General features: G+C 31.6%; 1 protein-coding gene across 2 annotated transcripts in view; it reads right to left on the reverse strand.

The window, feature by feature from the left end:
- LOC145939511 (uncharacterized) overlaps positions 1-13,121 on the reverse strand; it is a 138,109-nt gene that overhangs the window by 109,271 nt on the left and 15,717 nt on the right. The window lies entirely within an intron of this gene.

Raw genomic sequence — 13,121 nt, forward strand, 5'->3', positions numbered from 1 at the left:
TATATATATATATATATATATACATACATACATATATATAAAGAATCATTTGTGCAATTAACCAGACAAATTTTTCCTTTCATTACGTAACAAATTTCTATGGAACGTGACGTGGAATAAAATCGAAATCGTAGAGGCGATTCGATAACAACAACCGCTTCCACGATAAACCACCACTACAATGCGGGCGATTTAAAGTGGAAGAAGCAATTTGTGGAACATCGAACATCGTCCCTATTTTCATGCGTGTCACGAGCAGACGCCGCTTATGATCGTGATCTATAATCAGCAAATACGAAATTCTAAATCGAATCTTGACGTATAAAAAATATTTTGAAATAAAGCTTAAGCAATTTACAAAATTAAAATTAATTTAATAGAAATAAATATTTCATTTAAGAGAGTAAGAAAAGAGATATGAAAAGCTAAGTTATCATGCATTAAAATAATAAATAAATCAAGAAAGATATAAAGAGTAAATAATTATTACAAAGCTTATATATACCTACATATATATACACGTGTGCGCGTGTATATGCTGGTTTTGTGTGCGTGACGCATGGTTTAAATAAAACTTCAAATGTAATTTAAAGGCTCAAGTTACTTATATATATAAAAGAAAAACTCTTCTAATATACAAAGATTCCAAGTTTTATTTAATAAGTTCCACTAGCAGGATATTAATGTGGATATTAGTGCTATCGTTGTAGCATGATTATTCTAGGTCGCTCAATATCCCAGGCCTGAGGCGCAGGCAAAATGTTTTATTCACTCAACTATATTAACAACACAATATTCACCCTATCTTTAGGAGATAGGTTTATAGTATGACACTTTGACGTTATACATGGTAGTCGTTTGACATGAAAATTATCTAATATAAGCTCCTGTCATTCTGAGCCTTCCGCTCGTACATGCAATGTGTGCTTATGTATGAGAGATACAACGTTCACATGCATAATGCAGAAGCACGTGGATGATGCATAAATATTTAGAATTGATTTCTATGCGGCGCATAGTCAAACATTAGTGACAAAGTGGCATATATTATAATCTCAGCAGAGATAATGCACTTTCTCAGTTTACATCTCTTTTTTAAAATATTTTATCTTAGTTATCTTATCAAATATACTAACCCCAAAAATCAAAATCAAAAAGAGAAGACAGAGGAACAAGTATAAATTTTATAAATATAATATTATAAATATTATAATAAAAATCAAACATAATGTTTTAAAATTTAAAAACAATTTACAATTTATTACAATTTATTTAATTATTTAAATAATAATTTTAAAAAATAATTAAATAATTAAATAAATTGTAATAAATTGTAAATTTTATCTCATTGCTTAAATTAAAATTAATTTATAACATTAGTTTTCAGAATAAGCAGAAGAAATGTATAATTTTATAGTTACATAAATACAGATAAATAAGCTCGCGTTAAAAATACTATTCTTTTTATAAATATTTCGGTTTTTGTAAAATATAAATAGGAAGCGAATAATAATTCGAATATTCTTACACGAAAACTTCAAAAAAAGAGGAACTGGTATAAATACTCGGTAAATCAGGATGCACGTGGAAATCTTTAAATAGATCTTTTTGGGTGGAAATTATCAGCTGGGTACTTTGATGCGATAAAAAAAAACGATGTAGGATGTTACCATTAACGTGTTTCCAGAAGTTTAGAAGCGAAAACAATTTATAATAGTAGTTATAAGTGCTTGCGCTTTTGCTCTGTAACTCCGCAATGAGTTGATAAGCGGGAAAAACGATATTCTGCAACATTCTCCATGCTATTTCAACGATTATTTCCTAAATACTATATATTTTATTTTACTCGTTAATAAAATCATGCCTTTTGGCTAAAAATTAACATTTGTATTTTCTTTAAAATTAAAATTTTGTAAATCTTTTGATAATATCTTTTGATAAAAGTAGACCAGCTTACTACTTGATATATAGTAAAATGAAGTAAATCACACAATAATCTATAGTCTTTATAACAATTATCTAAATAACATTCCGTTTTAGGTCTTATGTAATTGTGATTTCCTACTGAAATTAAACATCCATGTTTTCTCTTTAACTATTTTAACAAATTAAATTATCGTATAAATTAAATTAAAATACGATAAAATTTCATTTTGTAATAAATAAGAATATTTTATCTAATGTCGAATATTTTTGTATAATTATAATATTAACATGCAGGCAAAGTCCGAAAATTATTTTGCGTAAGCCCGTAATAATATGTTAATACGTGCACTGAATGAGCATTAAACGTGCAGCACGTTTACGAAAATCGAAATTATAATAATTGCGTAGCATCCGATGTGTATAATTGTCGATATAAAATTTTAATTCACCGCTAGTGTAAGTTTAAATTCTCTATTCGATCTTGTGTTCGAGCATTTGCGATGAGAATAATTAGCTGGTACGTCATGGATTCTGAAAGCGATCAATCGCTCATTTGTCACTAACTCTACTTAAGTATCAGTTTGAATCGCGCTGGTACGTCATGGAAACTGTCAAAGTGGGAAATAGTTCGCCAACTATTTCTGCATACATAAAAGCCGAGTTTCCAACCGATATTCGACTCGCGTACGAGACATATATTAGTAATTTCGACAAGTAATCTTCGTTATTCTAAACATATCGCCCTAATGATCAGTCATTCTTCATTTCTCTATTTATCGCTCTAGCAATCAGTCGTTCCGCGTTTGTATCCTCTTATTGTATCGAGTAATGTAAGTGCAAATCTATCCGTATGCTATATTACATCGTTAATTATTTTAATAAACAAAGGATAATCAAATTCCATATATGATCCAACGATGTACAGAGTTTTGTATGGATTCGATATCAACATAACATGTATGTACATACATCTCGAGTTACATTCTCGGCAGAGAAATCGAAGCTATTCGCGTCTATGAATCGTGCCTCGAACAAATGCTTCATTAGTCAAACTGCGCATGTTGCCAACGAAGTCGCAGCGGAATACAACTCCGCACATCTGGGGCGAACAAAGTGATTTAGCAAATTTCTTCGCGAGAGCGGTAACGTCGTTTGTTCTTTCACAAAATGTGGTGATTGATTGAATTCAATTAATATAATATTGAAAGTTTTAGAAAGATGGGAACAATAAAGAAATGGCAAAAACAAACCATATAAAATTGTATATTGAAAAATTATCAGATAATGTTAGATGTCTGCAGATAAAAAAGATGTTATCAATCTGATTCGAGAAAATCACAAACGATGCAGTTATATAAAAATAATTTCTCTTCCATGTCACGATTCGCAACTACAGCGCCATGAGAGATAGGATTTTGAGCTGCGGATTTTGTTATATACCGACTACCTCGGGCGTATCTCCAGGCATAAAGGATGAGGAAAAGCATTTCCTCGACTTCGTACAAATGGCTGCGGCTTAGAAGAATAATAATACGCATATCCTGCACATCTGTGAAGACAAAAGATCGCTTGCCGCAACACAATTCGCAAAACAGTTCTCGTTTGGACTACATCTACAGAATCGAGTAACAATTAGCTCGTACAAGGCAGGGATTATTTAACCGACTGTTTATCTACATACACGGAAAAAATTAGAATATAATTTTTGTAATCGTGGGACATACTAATGTATAAGAAAAAAAATCACGATACTTTTATTCAATAATATTATATACGCATTATATTTTACAAGAGATTATAATATTATAATTATTCAAATATTTTGATGCACAAACAAATTTATAATTAATAAATAATAAAACAAATGCATAATTTACAATTTTTATAGTAATAAATATTAATATTATATTTCAGTTTTACAATAAATATTATCAAAGAGAATATAATTTGTTTTCATGTAATTTCTACTGTAAAATTTTCTCCGTGTATAGCTTTTCCCTTGCAAAATTATTCGATATAATACAAATATTTATCTGAATACTCGAGGAACATATAGTAATTCTCATAATTTAAAGACCGTTATAATTAAGTGATATAATCTTATCTCATGCATATTAATCTTATTATATCTAAAGTGCATAAACAATATTCAGTTTTACGTAATTTAATGTGGTTTCAAAAACTACATGTGTAAATGAATATTTATGATCGTGCGAAACAACAATATTGTTTGTGTTTGTAGTGAATCAATTTGCATCACTTCCGTCACTCGAGTAATATTTGCATGGTAGTTTTAGGAAACTAACGAATCCCGAATAATTTATATTTAATATTTGATAAGAGAGAATTTTTAATTTTTAATTTATGACTTATTTCACGGATGAAATATTTTAACATTTTATCAGAGTATAAATAAAAATAAGCAAACAAGACTACTCTTAATTATTATTGATAAAAATTAATTTTAATCTTTTTGTTATCCTTTTAACCCTATCTACATATTTCATTTATATATACTTTGATATACTATACTATTTTATATATAGTATACAACTGCAAATTAACAAATTGACTAATTTATCACAAACTAGCTAAGCGTTGAAAATGTTATTTGTAATACAGAAATATCTCAAATGAAAATTGTGCCTCGATATACGATTCACTTGTCAAACATTTCGCAAAGCAAGAATCGTTTAAATTTGAACAGAGTACGAGCCATGTATGAAAGCCATCATTCGTTGGAAACTAGTAATGACGAAAGACAGTTAACCGCACGACGACGCGGAAGTCACGAACTGTCTCTACGAGAAACACTCCGCATCTTCGCTTTGTACTTAGTGCAGAAATTGCCTACGTTCTCTCCCATCTCTCTCTCCCTCTCTCTTTCTCTATTTCTCTCAGCAAATATCCACATTGCGCTCTGCGTTCTAATTTACATGTTAAAATAAGTCTCAAGAATTGAGATAATCATCGATTTCACAGGAATCACATACTTCCCGTTTGTCGATAGAAGTGAAAACTCGAGATAGTGGTCTCGTGCAGAAAACTCGTTAACTCTTTCATTCCAAGTTAGAAGAGAACCTACACATGAAGAACATAGATTCGATTACATGCGCGAGAAACGCGTATCGATTCCTGTGTCCCATCGAGAGACATCAATAATGAATTCTTTTTATATATAGAAATAAAGCAATATGTCACGATGATTATGGTAATTAATTAAAATTAAAGATTTGCATGCTTATTTCACCGTTTTTATCTCAACTTCTATTATTTTTATTCCCGGTATAATTAACAATCAAAAAAAGGAAATATATCATTTTATAGAACACACAGATTTTATGATAATTTATTTTTTTCTGGAAGAATTTTATGATATAAAAAAATTGAAATTCGTAAAAAAAAGTGAGATTTTAGATTGCAAGTTATTTTTTATCGCATATATATATAGTTAACTATAATATAACTATGTGTAATAAATAATAGATTCGTAATAGCTTGATCAATTTCATGAATAAGATATTATTATTATTATCGAATATGCGTCATGGGTTTGAAATTATTAAATGCGTCATATTTACGCAACTTTCATTTAAAAATAGGAGATTATATAGATCTTTGAAGCATTAGATTATGCTGCGCTGATTTTATGAAGAAAATGAATAGAGGAATCTTAGATTCGCAATTATTTTTATCATTCCATCGTGAGGACGAATAAAAAAAAATTCCTTTTAAGCAATTATTTGAAAGTATGTATATTATAATGGAAATTATTTATTATATATATTATATATATATATATATATATAAAATATAGAAATAAAATCCTATATACATTATTATATATAAACAAATATACTTTTGGATTCGGCAAGATTTGATGCAAAAATCTTTATTCTATAGAATAAACACACACTCTTTCTCTCTTTCTCTCTCTCTCTCTGTTTCTCTTACTTTTTTTACTGTTTTTCTTTTGACATATGAACAGATATGTGATATCACGGTGACAACGCGTTAACAGGCAGACCGTGTATTATTCCCCGACGAATGCATATCCAATTTGCAGTAGCAACGGATAAACAAGCGCGCAGTAAATTATTTGCAATACTCGTGTGCTCCGCTATTATTCCCATTTTGCTGTAATGGAGAACCTTGTATGCACAGGGACTGATGTCCCTTTGGTATGACCCCAACGACGCAGTGCGATACGACATATCGATTAAAAAAGCAGCATCAAGCTGATGTTAATGGAAGTGACACGCGACTGATGGTGTCACTGCAATATTGGCGATATGTAACTGTCAAATGTAATCAAGTTACAAGATTTTTCAAAGAATCATCGAAGAAGTGCGATACAAGAATAGGTATTATTAATTACAAATATCATACTTCATTAATGAAATTATAATATAGTAAATATTTTACGACACATGAGATACCGCGAATGTAGGAAATTTGAAAAATATTTACTTCAGATAATAATTTTTTTAGAAACTCTCTTCTCTTTTATCATATTATTGCTATATAATATAATTTCAGAATACCCTTGCAAATTTTAAATAATATGACTCTTATTTGCGAACAATCGGACGCAATGTGAGTAACGTTTCGTCGATCGGGTATCGATTACCACGAATAGGTACAGCGAGAAAATCGAGGAAGAAAAAAAGAAAAAAAGCATTGCCTGTTTAACCTCGCTTTCTGCTTCCGCGAGCAAGGCAAACACGTTCAGGATCTCTCTCATGCGAGCTTCACGAACGTGCTACACACCAATTCCACGTCGAAATGCGAGCAACGTTCGTCACTTCATTTCCAGACAAGTGCAAGATACTTTATCACCGGCGATTGTATATTCTCAATCTTGAATTCATATTTTGCACCGGTTTTTAAAGGAACAAGTAGACGCTTTTAACTTTTTAATAGAAAACTTTTATCGAAGATGTATAGTGTATCATCTTTATAATAAATTTATAAAAAAACTTTGAGACATATAATTATATATATATATATATATATATATATAAAATTATATATTTATATATATAATTATAGATTTATTGCATATTTAATAGAAAATGTCTTTACAAAAATTCGTATAAATTCATAAGGAAGTTTGACATATACTTATATAATTCTCATCTCTATTTAATATTGCTAAATAATTACTACATATTTTTTAAATATATTTTTTAAAGTTAAATAATAGAAAACTATCCCTGTCGTTGTAAAATTTTAAATATTACAGATTGTATCAATCAATAAGTAATACAGTATATTAACGATTATGTGTATATATGCAGGCATGTCATCTCAAGACCGAGCGAAACGTGCTACCCATGCTAATTAGTCAAATCGATAGCTAACTGATGGGCCTTAATAAACTCGATTAACTGACTCAATTGTGTTTAACAAAAATTACATTACTCCAATCTCATTAGTTGTTCGTTCGTGCTATATCAATAATTAAAACATAACAAGTTCTTAACAAAGAGACAATCTCTATCGTATATGGTCTGAACTATATTCCAATAAATTCGTTCGTTTCAAGTGCAATCTCATTGACGCTTAGCAATTTATCGAACAAGTTCCCTGATTGTCAAATTTAACGAGCAAATAATGAATCAATTTATACTTAATTCCCTTAACGACAGGGAAATTCGCCAATAAATGCCTCTGTTTCAATGTAAAACGTAAAGCCATAGACATGGATTGGTTCATGACATGAATGAGCTTTGGAATACGATGCTTCCAAATTCAGCGTGATTTCTCAAGATAATTGTGTCTATATCGATGGATTCCTATATTTATAAATCGTATAAAATATTTTCATATAAAGCCATGATATTTTTCCTGTATCATCTATATCGTCGTTTACGACATTAATGTTGTAAAGTTTATACTTTTTGGATTAACAATTAAATTATATAAGAAAACTCGATTATCAATTTTAAAAATATATTTAGGTATATTTAATTTTTGTTCTGAAAAATCTCCTGTTAATTTATTTTTTATTAGATTAACCCAAACTATTATGCATCATTTTCCTAGCAAGAATCATTCGATGCCATTCGCTGTCCATAAGCCTAATTAATTAAAAAAATCGCTTTTCATCAAGTATATGAAAATTGAACACTCGATCACGCTTTACTGTTGAACACGAATGAGTCTCGAAAGAACGGCGTCTCGATTGATCCCTTTTGGGGTTTCTAGCTGAATGGCTTTACTTACTCACCCTTTATCAGTCGCCAAAGGTCGAATGCCCGCACAGCTGTGACGTCGGCGGGAAACGTCGCACAGATCGGAGGTCAGATGAAACAGGCGGAGTGTGACGTGGCTTGCATTCGGTGCTGGCAGCGGCGAAAGCAAGGAGATGAATATTATTCCCTCACCGTTCGAGGGTGCGCGGACGACTGAGGTCCGCCTCGATCGTCACCGTGGGTGTAGCTGTGCGGTGGCTGCTAGCTCTCCCACCCTGGCCTTTTTCCTCTCTCACCCTTCGCGGGAAAGCTCACCCTCTCTTTTATCTGCGAAGCTCTGTCTCTGCGATCCCTCTCTTTTTCCTTCTGTCTTTCTCTTTTTCTCTTTCAATCCGGAGTTCTCCCTTAACTTCTCGTACTTTTTTATCTTTCTCGCACTCGTGGAAGCGCATTCTTCGTTTATCCAACTCGGACTGCCTTCCATGTAGTTTCTCCCTTATTTTCCATCTCGCTTGATCCTTGGTTCTTCAGCTACCTTTGTCGCCCTGGCGTCGATCTGACTCCCTGTTTCTTTTGCGTTTCTATACACTATTCCTTCCTTTTACATTTCGAACTAATGTATTCTTTCTCGTGCAGATAGTCTTCTCTTCTGTTATTTTCTTCACCCCTCCATCTACGAACAAACCGATACTTTCCCTGCTTTCTCGAGCCTATGTGTCTCAGTCATTTCATTCATCCCGTCTTCCTCACGTACGATTTTATAGTCTCGCTCTCGTTTTCTCTCTCTCTTCGATTCGTATCGTTTTACTCCCTCTATTTGGATCTTTGTATGATCTATCTTGTCTCTCCCTATTGCATTATTCCATCTCTCTTGTATTCACACGTACTACCTTGGAAAATTTCGCACCCTCCGGCAACTCTCTGCAGCAAGAAATAAACGCTGGGGATTCGATTCGCCGACCTAGTCCATCCTGCCGGAGGGGAGAAGTTAGCTTCGACAGAGGCGAACCAGTGGTGGCCTGGTCAGCGGAAACGACAAAGACAAACGATGACAGCACGATCGGCGAGAAGAGAGAAGGACGGAAGAAAGACAGATGAGCATAGGTCATCGTAGATGGGAAGGGGCCCGATTTATTGACTCCTAGGGACTTATCGTGAAGCTACTTACAATTTCGATTGAAAACACGTTTTCCACAAGCAGTACGTGTTTTCGAGCAATCATGAATCTCTTTCGAAGAGAGTAAATTTATATATTATTTTATATTATTATTTTATTTTGGCTTCTTAAAATATATTTAGTACAGCAGCTGACTAAAATAATTATAAATAAACTTTGTACTTTATATATCATATGTATTATCTTTTTGAAATGGAAAGTGAAAATTAAAGGGGAAAAGAAAGATTAAAATAAAATTGCAAATATTTGATATATATTCTATTTCTATTTCTTGAAGTATATATTTTTATAAAATTTAAAAAAAACTAGAAAAACAAGCGCGCGCCATTGTCCAATTATGTTAAAAATAATGCAATTTAAAAAAAATAATATAATTATCATCGATAATAATTAAGCGTGTTTAAAAATATACAAATGCATTAATGAAATAGTTCTCCGTTCGATAATAAAAAATATTGAAAAAAGACATATTATAACTTAATGTTATTGTATTTAAATGAGGACTCTAAAGTTAATGAAAAGTTAATTATCACAACTAATAATTAAATCTAATTAAAAAATGAAAGAGCTCGTTTAAAAATATGCAAAATCATTAATTAAATGGTCCTCCGAAAGATAATAAGAAATATAGAAAAAACATGTGATATAACGTAAGGTATAAGACTCGATCCTATATAAGAATAGGAAAAAATTAATTATCGCCGGTAATAAAAATTTAAAATTATAATATTATTATAAGTAAAATATTTTGTACAACCACTGTATAAAAAAATTAACTTAAATGTAACACACAGATTAAACTGATTCTCTCAAAAGATAAGATCGATCATTAGATAATAGTCTATTACTGGCTATCATGTTATTCAAGCGAAAAATCAAGTTATTTAGAAAATGTCGTCCGATAAGTTACAAATTAAGTTACTTAAATGCAAACGGTCTCTCGCAAAAGGATCTACTTTAATACTATGCATGTGCTGGCAAGATTCAACGATACATATATCAGAACAGAGATTTCTAAAAGATTAATGTCGCTTGGCGCATAACAAAATTTATCGCATCATTCGTTTTCAAAATAGAACGAATGTATGTTATGCAAAACAAACACTAAAAGCTTGTTAATCTAGAAATCGAATATTGACAAAAACTATCTCTGTCTTCCTTTCCCCTTTCCTTTTTTAATAAAAAATTAAAAAGATTGCAACTCTCTTCGAAAGCAACTTTTCTGTGACATTATTTATACTATCTCTAATCGCTCTAATATTTAGAATTATTAATACTTTTAATATCACGAAATTAAAGTATCTTATATGTTGAGTCCACCTTTTTTCTTTTTTCTCTTGCAGTTTTTTCTCTTACAGCAAACTAAATCAAGTGTCAAAACTAAATAATTAGAGCAAACTCCATTCAAACACTGCGCACTTTCGTGTCGCTTGCTATGCGGTTCAATCGTATACGCGAAAAGCTGGAATTGACAATTTCTCATCAGACTAACTTAAACTATTTGTATGGGAATGAAATATGGCCCGACAACGTTGCTTCTATACTGAACATCCACATAGACAGCTTTCAATTTGTTACAAAATAATTTACACTTTCCAGTACAGCGATTCTGCTGGGAAATTTATTGTGAATATGCATGCAGTACTTATGAATATGAATATGAGAAAATTATTATGCCAACGACGAGATGCAGAAAGTTTGCACGCAAAAAAGCTTCTCTTCTTCCTTCCTTCCCTCCCTTTCTTTTTCCCTCTTCTCTCCCTGCCATCCTCTCTCTCTCTTTTCCTTCTCATTTATCTTTCTTTCTTTTCGAGTTCGCTCATAATTTTTTTAAATCCTGAGGAAGACAAGATTATGCGAACGAATGGAAAGTAACACATCTCGTAATCAATGACAAAAATCAAATTTGCGCAAACAAATTGTATTCCAAAATCATGATGCATGACTATACATGTGACATTGTGCAACAAACTATATTTCAGAACACGGAATGTCTCTGTAATGCTTCCTGCTGGTGAGCCACGACAACTATATTACTCGTGATTTAGCGCAATGGTCAGGAAATGTCTGCAATGTGCATTAAAATAAACTTTAGCTATTTATCCAGGAAACGCGAGAATCACAAATCAACTTAAACGACATATAAATCATCTGATATCATGAGCTAAGACTTATATTACGCAATTCAACTTTATAAAATAATCACTTAAGGTTCCTGGGTGCTCACCGCGGCCATATTGGATTGTGACGTCAGAAGCGAGAAAGCACACGCTGAAAATTCTTAGATGCCATTTTTTAATGAAAAGATATTTCAATTAAACAGCACTTCAGATAGCTTTAGCACACTCTTAAAAAACCCCGAAAACTATCCTTTTCCCTTTATAATCAATCAACAGCTGTAAAATGATCGAGTTATCAGACTTTGACATACGGAATGACTGCGCATGTGCAAAGACCAGACGGACTGGGCTTCATAATATTACATTTTACAGCTGTTGATTGATTATAAAGGGGAAAGGATAGTTTTCGGGGTTTTTTAAGAGTGTGCTAAAGCCATCTGAAGTGCTGTTTCATCGAAATATATTTTTATTTCGAAATGGCATCTAAGAAATTTTAGCGTGTGTTTTCTCGCCTCTGACGTCACGATTTTGACATGGTCGACAAGGAGCCAGGAGCCTTAAGCTAACAATTATTTTGTCTGCTGTATATATAAAAAAATAATTTTTATAAACATCGATTTAGAAAGAAATATTATCAAACACAGTTCGCATAAATAAATATTTTCTCAATATATAAAGATTTCTTTATTTTAGAGTGCAATTACAATTTTTATTGCAAACACGACTTGATTCATAAAATAACCATATGGATATTAAGACGAGAGCAAAACTGAATAAACATTGCAGGAAAACAAGAATGGCGTCACGAAGTCGCATGTTTCTGGCGCCATGCCCTCATGTATATACAGCAGACGCGACATCAAGTTTTTGTATTTCCGTGTCAACAGTTTAAAGTAAAAAATTTAGACAGGCTGTACTCTAAGTCATGCAAAGCAAGTTTGCAAATTAAGTTCATTTTATTAAAAAATATAACTATATATATATATATATATATATATATATATATAGTTATATTTTTAGTTATAACTATATATATATATATATATATATATATATATATATTCGCAACAATTATATTTTGAGAGATGAGATTATATGTATATGTAATATCATCGGACAATTTTAAAACATTCTGCGTTATTCATTAATAAAATGTATTCAATTCCACATTTTCTAAATACAAAGTTTTACCTCTTTTCAAGCTCAATATCAATTTTAAATAAATTAAATAACAAATTAAGTGTAAATTAAATAGCAAAGAGTGATTTATTTTGTGCTGGCACTTGTCTGATAATGTAATTTAAAATTTCGTGCGACAGTTTCATTCTTATGTTTTGGAAAAGATACATGATAATATAAAATGATGCCAATTAAACGGCATATCGACATTTAAATGGAGCGAACAAAAAGAAATGAAATAAACTAACGCTTATAGGATTTAAACGGCTGACTATACGTATTTAAAAATAGTTCGAGCTGCCATTCGTCCATTCCTATCACTGACAGCGTGTCAGCGCTCTCGTAATTTATTCATCTCTTCACTCTCTTTCCTTTCCTGATCTATCCTATGACGTCACGGTGACCCTTAAAACCTATCTGGCGTTTGCGACTACATTGCAACAGTCGGTCGACACACAGTCCAACTTTTTCCAAACAAACGACACGGAAGAGAATTTAATATGAGCCGACAGCAGATCTCCG

This window comes from Prenolepis imparis, unplaced genomic scaffold, assembly GCF_030444845.1.
Source record: "Prenolepis imparis isolate NDT839.2.m4 unplaced genomic scaffold, iyPreImpa1.0 SCAF_8, whole genome shotgun sequence".
In the NCBI taxonomy this organism is placed as follows: Eukaryota; Metazoa; Arthropoda; class Insecta; order Hymenoptera; family Formicidae; genus Prenolepis; species Prenolepis imparis.